General features: G+C 40.9%; 1 pseudogene; it reads left to right on the top strand.

Annotated features, from left to right (window-relative positions):
* Nucleotides 1-8,030: 8,030 nt before the first annotated feature.
* On the top strand, nucleotides 8,031-9,094 carry LOC128594781 (AT-rich interactive domain-containing protein 3B-like; annotated as a pseudogene).
* The last annotated feature ends 974 nt before the right edge of the window (nucleotides 9,095-10,068 follow it).

Genomic DNA, 10,068 nt, shown 5'->3' with positions numbered 1-10,068 from the left:
ATAAAAAAATTTATATATCTCTTCCCCACCTCATGGATGTTTCTTACCACCACATCAACAGGATCCCAGTATAATAACAGTGGATTACAGCTGAGAGAGCTGCAAAGTGCAGTCTTTATTTAAGGAGTAATTCTTAGGGAAGCCAAAGACAGTGGAGGAGGCAAAAGCAAGGACACTAGAGAAATTCGAAGACTCTGGCACTTACAATTACAGCAAAACATTAAACACAGCCTAACTTGTAGCCAGATTAACAAAACCTCACACTAAAGACTTTTACCTCAGTTCCTATTACCCTATACATCATGGCTGGCTTTCAACCAAAAATTACAAAGCATACTAAAAGACAAAAAAAGAACATAATCTGAAAAGACAAAGTAAGTATCAGAACCAGACTCAGATATGAAACAGACTTTGGATTTATTAGACAGAAAAATTAAAGTAACTTATATGTTAAGGATGCTAAAGGGAAAAGTATACAACATGGAAGAACAGATGAGTGATGTGAGCAGAGAGTTGAAAACTCTAAGAAAGAATCAAAAGGAGGGCGGCGCCTGTGGCTCAAAGAATCAAAAGGAAATACTAGAACTTAAAACATTTCAGTAGAAATGAAAAATGCCTGTGATGGGCTCATTAGTAAATTGGATTGAACTGAGGAAATAGTCTGTGAGCTTGAAGGTATGCCAATAGGAATTTCCCAAACTATAATGCAAAGAGAAAAAAATAAAACAAACAACCAAACAAAACAGAAACCCAAAAATTGTGGGGATAATTTCAGGAGAAGTAGCATACTCATAATTAGAATAGTAGAAGTTAAAGACAGAATGGGGGAGAAGAAATTTTTTTTTTTTGAGACAGTTTCTCACTTTGTAGCCTCAGTAAAGTGCTATGGCATCACAGCTCACAGCAATCTCCAACTCTTGGGCTCAAGTGATTCTCTTGCCTCAGCCTCCCAAGTAGCTGGGGCTCCAGGTGCCCATTACAATGCACAGCTATTTTTAGAGACGGGGTCTTACCTCTGGCTCAGGCTGGTCTCAAACTTGTGAGCTCAGGCAATCCACCTGCCTCAGCTTTCCAGAGTGCTAGAAAGGAGAAGAAATTTTTGAAGTAACAATGGCCAAGAATTGTCCAAATTAACGAAAGACATCAAACTCTAGATCCAGGAAGCTCAGAGAACAGCTAGCAGAATACACAACAATAATATATATGCCTTGGCAAGTCATACTCAACTTGTAGAAAACCAAAGACAAAGGGAAAATCCTGAAAGAAGCTGGAGGGAAAAACCATCTTACCAATAGAGGAGCAAGGATAATAACAGAGAATTTCTTGTCTGAAACCAGGCAAGCCAGAAGAGAGTGCAGTAAAATATTTAAAGTGTTGAAAAAAAAAAAAAAAAAAAAACCCCACCAACCTGGAATTCTACATTCAGTGAAATTATTTTTCAAAAGCAAAGAAGAAATAAAGACTTTTGGACAAGCAAAAACTGAGGAAATTCATTGCCAACTGATTAGTCCTACAAGAAATGTTAAAAGAAGTTCTTTGAGAAGAAGGAAAATGCCATGGGATCAGATCTACATAAAGAAAGGAAGAGCACTGGAGAAGGAATTAATTTAGGCAAAATAAAAGTTGATTTTTCTTTTTTTCAGAAATGTGGTCTTACTCTGTCATCGGTCTGGAGTACAGTGGCTTGACCATAGCTCACTGAAGCCTTGAAGTTTTGAGTTCAAGCAAGCCCCTAAAATAACTGAGACTACAGGTACATACCACCACAATGGCCTAATTTTTAAAATTTATATTTTGTAGAGACAGTCTTGCTATGTTGCCCAGGCTAGTCTTGAACTGGCCTCAAAGTGATCTTTCTGCCTCAGTTTCCCAAAAAGCCAAGATTATAGGTATAAGTCACTGTGCACGGCCAAAATTAATCTTTCTTATTTTATTTATTTATTTATTTTTATTGTTGGGGATTCATTGAGGATACAATAAGCCAGGTTACACTGATTGCATTTGTTAGGTAAAGTCCCTCTTGCAATCGTGTCTTGCCCCCAAAATATTTTTTGAGACAGAGTCTCACTATGTCGCCCTCGGTAGAGTGCTGTGGTGTCACAGCTCACAGCAACTTCCAACTCCTGGGCTCAAGCAGTTCTCTTGCCTCAGACTCCCAAGTACAGGTGCCCACCCCAATGCCCAGCTATTTTTTGTTACAGTTGTCATAGCTGGCCTGGACTGGGTTTGAACCCACCAGCTTCGGTGTATGTGGCTGATGCTGTAACCACTGTGCTATGGGTGCCAAGCCCATTTTTCTTATTCTTAATTGATCTAAAATATCATGGTTTAAAGTAATAATAGTAACAATGTATTGGGTGATTATAGCATGTGGATAAATGAAATGAGTGACAGCAGTGTCATAGGAACAGGAGGAGCTGTGGGAAATTCTCTGTTATAAGAAAGTACATGCGCAGTACTACAGTGTTATTTGAAGGTGGATTTAAATTGGTTGTTACTGTATACTGTAAACTATAGGGCAATTTTTTTTTTTTTTTTTTGAGACAGAGCCTCAAGCTGTTGCCCAGGGTAGAGTGCTGTGGCATCACAGCTCACAACAACCTCTAACTCCTGGGCTCAAGTGATTCTCCTGCCTCCATCTCCCAAGTAGCTGGGACTACAGGCACCCACCACAACGCCTGGCTATTTTTTGGTTGCAGCCGTCATTGTTGTTTGGTGGGCCGGGGCTGGATTCAAACCTGCTAGCTCCTGTGTATGTGGCTGGTGCCTTAGCAGCTTGAGCCATAGGCGCTGAGCCAACTTTTTTTTTTGAGACAGAGTCTCATTTTGTCACCCTCAGTAGAGTGCTGTAGCACCACAGCTCATAGCAACCTCCAAGTCTTGGGCTTAGGTGATCCTCAGCCTTCTGAGTAGCTGGGACTACAAGCACCCACCACAATGTCTGGCTATTTTTTTGTTGCAGTTTGGTCAGGGCCGGGTTCAAACCCGCCACCCTCAGTATATGGGGCCGGCACCCTACCCACTGAGCCACAGGTGCTGCCCACTGTAGGGCAATTATTAAAAGAAATTTTAAGAAGTGTAATTGATATGCTAACACAAGAAATAAAATGGAATTATATAAAATGCTTAACTAAATAACTCTCAGAGAAGGCAAGCAAAATGAGGAATAATGAAAAAGAAACAAATAAATACCATGCCATGACAGGAAATTAAAAAAAAAAAAAGAACATGTATGCAAGAAATAGTTTGAACAGTAACAAATATGGTAGATTTAACCTAGCTATATCAATGATCACTTTAAATATATACAAATTAAAAGACAGAGATTGTCGGAATGAAGACCCAACTAAGTATTGTTTATAAGAAACAAAGACTCAGATAATTTAAAGTAAAGGAATGGAGAAGGACATGCTATGCTAACACTAATAAAAGAAGGCTGTAGTAGCGCCATTAATGTCAATCAAAGCTGACTTCAGGACAGGGAAATTATCAGAACCAAAGAGAGAAATTACACATTGATAAAGTAGTCAATTGTTCAACAGGAGATAACACTCCTTAATGTGTATGCACGTAACAACAGAGCATCAAAATATGCATAACCTGACAGTTGGCAAGGAGAATTACACGCACGCACTTTTATAGTTGGAGACTTCAACATCCCTTTTCAGTAATTGATACATCAAGCAGGGAGAAAATCAGTAAGGATCTAGTTGAGATGAATAGCACTACTTACTAATCAACTTGATTTAGTTGGAGCATTCACCCAGACAGACCATATCCCAAACTATAAAACGCACTGTAACACATTTTGTTAAAAAAGAAAAAAGACTCCCAGTAAACTAGGAGTAGAGAGGACTTTCTCACTTTAGAAATCGTACCACATATGTTCAGACCACAGCAGAATTAAGCTAAAAATCAGTAATAGGAGGTTACTTGGACAATCTACAAATATTTGAAGATTTTATTAACAACTGTTAAATAACACATGGGCTGAAGAAGTCTCAAGAGATATTTTACAATACTAGAAATAAATGAAAATGAGTATCACATTATCAAAATATATGGGATGCAATAAAAGTAGAACGTAGAGGCAAGCTGCCCCATAAAATGTATATGTTGGAAAAGAAAAAGAAATATCTAAAATCAATAATCTAAGCTTTTACCTTAGGCAACTAGAGTAGGAAGAGCAATTCAAACCTAAAGTAAACAGCAGAAAATAATAAAAATTGGGCGGCACCTGTGGCTCAGTGAGTAGGGCGCCGGTCCCATGTGCCGGAGGTGGTGGGTTCAAACCCAGCCCTGGCCAAAAACCACAAAAAAAAAAAAAAAAAAAAAGAAAATAATAAAAATTATAGGAAAAAACCAACAAATTTGAAAGCAGGAGAATAATTGAGAGAAACAATAAAACCCAAAAATGGTTCATTTAAAAGATTAATGGAAGGCCAGGCACTAGGCCTGTAGTCCTAGCATTCTGGCAGGTCAAGATGGGTGGATTGCTTGAGCTCAGGAGTTTGAGACCAGCCTGAGCAAGAGCAAGACACATCTCTACTAAAAACGGAAAAACTAGCCAGGTGTTGTGGTGGGCACCTGTGGTCCTGGCTACTTAGGAAGCTGAGGCAAGAGGATCTCTTAAATCTAAGAGTTTGAAGTTGCCGTGAGCTATGATGCAAGAGCACTCAACCCCAGGGCACAGAGTAAGACTCTGTCTCAAAAAAAAAAAAAAAAATTAATGAAATTGACAAACTTCTAGCCAGGTTAATCAAGAAAAAAGGGAAGACACAATATTAATTTGGTGTTGATGTAAACTTATGGATATCAGAAATGAAAGTGGGGCAGCCATCACTACTAATTTTATGGACACTAAAATGATAATAGAAGGACAGCATGGGCAACAACTCTATCCCCACAAATTTGAAAACTTGGACGAAATGGAACAATTCTTGGAAAGACACAGCTATTGAACTCACACCAGAAGAAATAGTCTGAATAGGCCATGACTATCAAAGAAATTCAATCAATAATTAATAATCTTATAAGAAAGAAAGCACCAGGCCCAAATGATGTCACTGAATTCTAGCAAACATTTAAGTAAAGAATGATACTTCCCTACAATCTCCTTCAGAAAATAGAAGCAGAAGAAACACTTCCTAACTTGTTCTATGGGGCCAGCATTATCTGAAAACCCAAACCAGAAAAGACATTAGGAAAAAGTAAAACTAAAGACTATTTACATTAATTGATTTTTTAAAAAAGCATTTGACAAAATCTACTATCCATTTCATGTTAACAAAGAAAAAAGACTCCCAGTAAACTAGGAGTAGAGAGGATTTTCTCCCCTTAGTAAAGAACATCTACAAAAAGCCTACTTGTAACATCACAGTTAATGTTGAGAAGCTGGATGCTTTCCTCCCGTGATAAAGAATGAAGCAAGTATGTCCCCTATCCACCACTCACATTCAACATTGTACTGGGAGTCCTACTAGTACAATAGAAAAGTCAAAAAAATGAAGTGTGTATAGATTGGGATGGGAAAAATCTATCTTTATTCACAAATGACTTTTATTATCTATAACAAAAAGCCCAGGGAATTGACAAAAAAACAGCAAAAACAAAGCAAAAGAGAAACAAAACCCATGAGAACCAAAGGAATTAATTAGCAAAGGTAGCCAGCTTGCAGACTACATGGTTAACAAACGTCGATTGTTTCCCTATATAAGTGCAATGAATAGTTGAAATATAAAATATATATCATTTATAATAGTTTGGAAAAATGAAACACTTAGGTATAAATCTAATAAAATGTGTACAGAATCTATATGTAGAAACAATAAAACTCTAATAAAGAAATCAAAGATGATCTAAAAAATACTTGGAGAGCTATTATATCTTCATAGATTGGAAGACCCAATAGTGTAAGAGGTCATTTCTTCCTAACTTGATCCATAGATTTGACACAACTGCAGGGAGATATTTTGTGGATATCAACAAACTGGTTCTAAAATAAAGACCTAGACTAGCCAATACAATACCGAAGAAGAATAACAAAGTTAGAAGACTCACAGTACCTGATTTTAAGACTTAATTTTATAAAGCTACAGCAATCAGGGCTCATCGGTATCAGTGGTATCAGAAAGAACAGACACAAGATCAGTGGAATAGACCAGGGAGCTCACAAATAGAGTTACACAAATATAGTCAAATAGTCTTTGACAAAGGGGTAAAGGTGATTCAATGGAGAAAGAATAATGTTTTCAACAAATGTCAGTGGAACAAGTAGATGTTCACATGCAAAAAAATGAAATCTAAACACAGAGCAAACCCCAAACTCCTTTCTCTCTCTCTCTCTCTCTCTCTCTCTCTCTCTCTCTCTCTCTCTCTCTCTCTCTCTCTCTCTCCTCTCTCTCTCTCTCTCTCTCTTTTGAGACAGAGCCTCAAGCTGTCACCCTGGGTAGAGTGCTGTGGCATCACAGCTCACAGCAACCTTCAACTCCTGGGGTCAAGCGATTCTCCTGCCTCTGCCTCCCAAGTAGCTGGGACTACAGGCACCCGCCACAACACCCAGCTATTTTTTGGTTGCAGCCGTCATTGTTGTTTGGTGGGTGGATTCGAACCCACCAGGTTAGGTGTATGTGGCTGGCGCCTTAGCCGCTTGAGCTACAGGTGCCAAGCCAGAACAAACCCCTTTCACAAAAATGAGCTCACAGTGGATCACAGACCTAAATATGAAATGCAAAACTATACAACTTCTAGAAGAAAACAGGAGAAAACCTAGGTCATGTTGGGTTTGCCAATAAGATAACAGACGACCCAATCCATAAGTGGGCTAAAGATCTACCAGGGGTGTCCAAACTTATTTTCTGTCACATCTTGGAGGAAGAGTTGTCTTGGCCCACACATTAAACACACAAACACTAATGAAAGCTGATAAGCAAAAGCAAAAAAAAAAGTCTGTGCATACTCACAACATCTAACACCACAGATGAGTAAAATAGGCTACAAATAATATACGTGCAGCCCTTGGGCTACAGGCTGGACCCCCTTGACAGGCATTTCCTCAACAAAGATATATAGGTGGCAAATAAGCAAATGAAAAGATGTGCCTGGCCAGGCACGATAGTTTGCCTGCAATTCCTGCATTTGAGGAGGCCAGAGGTGGGAGGATCACTTGAAGCCAGGAGTTTGAGACCAGCCTCAGCAATGACATAGAAAGACCCTGTCTCTACAAGAAAAAGTTTTTAAAAGATGCACATTATTTTTTATTAGAGAATTGCAAATTAAAATACCAATGTGATACACTACTATTTATTAGAATGGCAATAAATAAATAAACAAATAAATAATAAAAGAAAAGAAAAAACCCCAAGACCCCCAAATTCTGACATCTCCAACTGCTGGTGAAGATGTGGAGCAACAGGACCTCTCCTTTATTGCTGGTGGGAAGGCCAAGTGGTACAGCCACTTTGGGAGACAGTTGAGCAGTTTCTCACAAAGCTAAACACAGTCTCGTTATATGATCCAGCAATTACCTGCATGGATTGAAAACTTACATCCGAGCAAAAGCCTGCATGCAAATGTTGATAGCAGCTTCATTCAGAATCACCAAGCAGCCGAGATGTTCTTCAGTGTGTGAATGGATGAACACACTGTGGTGTACCCACACGATGGGATTTTGTCCGGTGATAAGAAATGAGCTAATGAGTCATGACAAGACATGAAGGGACCTTGAATGCATATTGCTAAGTGACAGAAGCCAGCGTGAAAAGGCTGCATAGGGTATAAGTCCAATTATATGAAATTCTGGAAAAGGCAAAATTGTAGAGACAGTAAAAAGATCAGTGGCTGCCAGGAGAATGGTTAGAGGGGAGAAGGTTAAACAGGCGAAGCACAGGTGATTTTTAGAGTTGTGGAACCATGCTGTATAGTACATGGTAGACACGTGGCACCATGCGTCTCTTAAACCCCAGGGAACTTCACAGCATGAAGAGTGAACTTTAGGGAGTCCTAGGCGCAGCTGCTGCGCCGGGGCTGGAGCGGCCGCCTCCTCCACTGACCAAGAACTCAGAGCGCTCTGCACAGGTTTAGACCCAGTGTGCCTGGTGGGCTGTGCCCAGATTCAGAGCCATGCGGATCTGTGGGTGAAGCCTGAGGCAGTAATGGAGCCATTGCAGCAGCAGCAGGCACAGAACAGTCACCCTTGGCTGCTCTGCAGATGGATGCCAGAGAGAAGCAGGGGCAGCAGATGAGAGAAGCCCCGTTCTCGTATGCCCAGAAGCTGGTTACGCAGCCCATTCTCCTTTCTCCTGCACCTGGGAGGCCTTCTAGCGGCCCTGCCCTGGGCCCCTTAGCCAGAGTTCCACCAGCCACAGCAGTGGGCCAAGTTTTTGAACCAGGCAATGTGAACTCAGAGACTGAGGAAGAGGAAGGAGGTTTGGAAGATGATGATGGGGATGATGAAGTTGCAGAGGTGACTGAAAAAGGAACGCAGGCTGCTTCAAAATATTTCCAGGGGCAGAAAGCAACTTGCCAAGAACCCGGAGCAGCACCCGTGTCAAATCTACTGCCAGCACCAGGGCTTCCGCTGCATGGACAATAAGCTAAAGAAGACCATGCCAAAGATGCCTCCAAGGCCCCACCTTCCATCTCCAGAGCCGGGCAGCCAAGCTGGAATCTGGATGAGCAGCTCCAGCAGAATGGTGGTTTGGCCTGGAGTGATGGTGCAGATGGAGGTGTAGGAAGAGCGATCTCTCGAGATTTTGTCAAGCTATATGAATTGGACGGTGATCCTGAAAGGAAAGAATTCCTGGATGACCTCTTCATCTTTATGCAGAAGAGAGGGACCCCCATCAACCAAATCCCCATTATGGCCAAGCAGATCCTGGACCCGTACATGCTGTATAAGCTGGTGACAGAGAAGGGGGGCTTGGTGGAGATCATCAACAAGAAGATCTGGAGGGAGATCACCAAAGGCCTGAGCCTGCCCATGTCCATCACCAGCGCCGCCTTCACCCTCAGGACCCACAGCAGAAGACCCAGAGGAGGGCAAGCAGACTGTCCCATGGGGTTGACAGACTATTTTGGTTATCATTTGAGTTAATTACAAGGGTGATGGAAGCATGAAAGCAAAGTAGCACGGTAGAATGAGGGCCAGAGGAGAATCTACTTTTCTGGAATGTTCTGGAAGTTGCTCTGTGAAGAATGTGGAATGAACAGCTGACATATCCATTAAGTAGCATGTTGGGGCCTTATTGAAAAGCGGAAGGGTTTTATTTATTTATTTATTCATTTTTTTATTGTTGGGGATTCATTGAGGGTACAATAAGCCAGGTTACACTGATTACAATTGTTAGGTAAAGTCCCTCTTGCAATCATGTCTTGCTCCCATAAAGTGTGACACTCACCAAGGCCCCACCCCCCTCCCTCCGTCCCTCTTTCTGCTTTTCCTCCCCCCTATAACCTTAATTGTCATTAGTTGTCCTCATATCAAAATTGAGTACATAGGATTCATGCTTCTCCATTCTGGTGTTGCTTTACTAAGAATAATGTCTTCCACTTCCATCCAGGTTAATATGAAGGATGTAAAGTCTCCATTTTTTTTAATAGCTGAATAGTATTCCATGGTGTACATATACCACCGCTTGTTAATCCATTCCTGGGTTGGTGGGCATTTAGGCTGTTTCCACATTTTGGCGATTGTAAATTGAGCTGCAATAAACAGTCTAGTACAAGTGTCCTTATGAGAAAAGGATTTTTTTCCTTCTGGGTAGATGCCCAGTAATGGGATTGCAGGATCAAATGGGAGGTCTAGCTTGAGTGCTTTGAGGTTTCTCCATACTTCCTTCCAGAAAGGTTATACTAGTTTGCAGTCCCACCAGCAGTGTAAAAGTGTTCCCTTCTCGCCACATCCACGCCAGCATCTGCAGTTTTGAGATTTTGTGATGTGGGCCATTCTCACTGGGGTTAGATGATATCTCAGGGTTGTTTTGATTTGCATTTCTCTAATATATAGAGATGATGAACATTTTTTCCCATGTTTGTTAGCCATTCGTCTGTCATCTTTAGAGAAGGTTC

This window comes from Nycticebus coucang, chromosome 9 (genome assembly GCF_027406575.1).
Source record: "Nycticebus coucang isolate mNycCou1 chromosome 9, mNycCou1.pri, whole genome shotgun sequence".
Lineage (NCBI taxonomy): Eukaryota > Metazoa > Chordata > Mammalia > Primates > Lorisidae > Nycticebus > Nycticebus coucang.
Note: the sequence above shows the minus strand (reverse complement) of the source record. Positions and strands in the feature narration are given on the sequence as shown.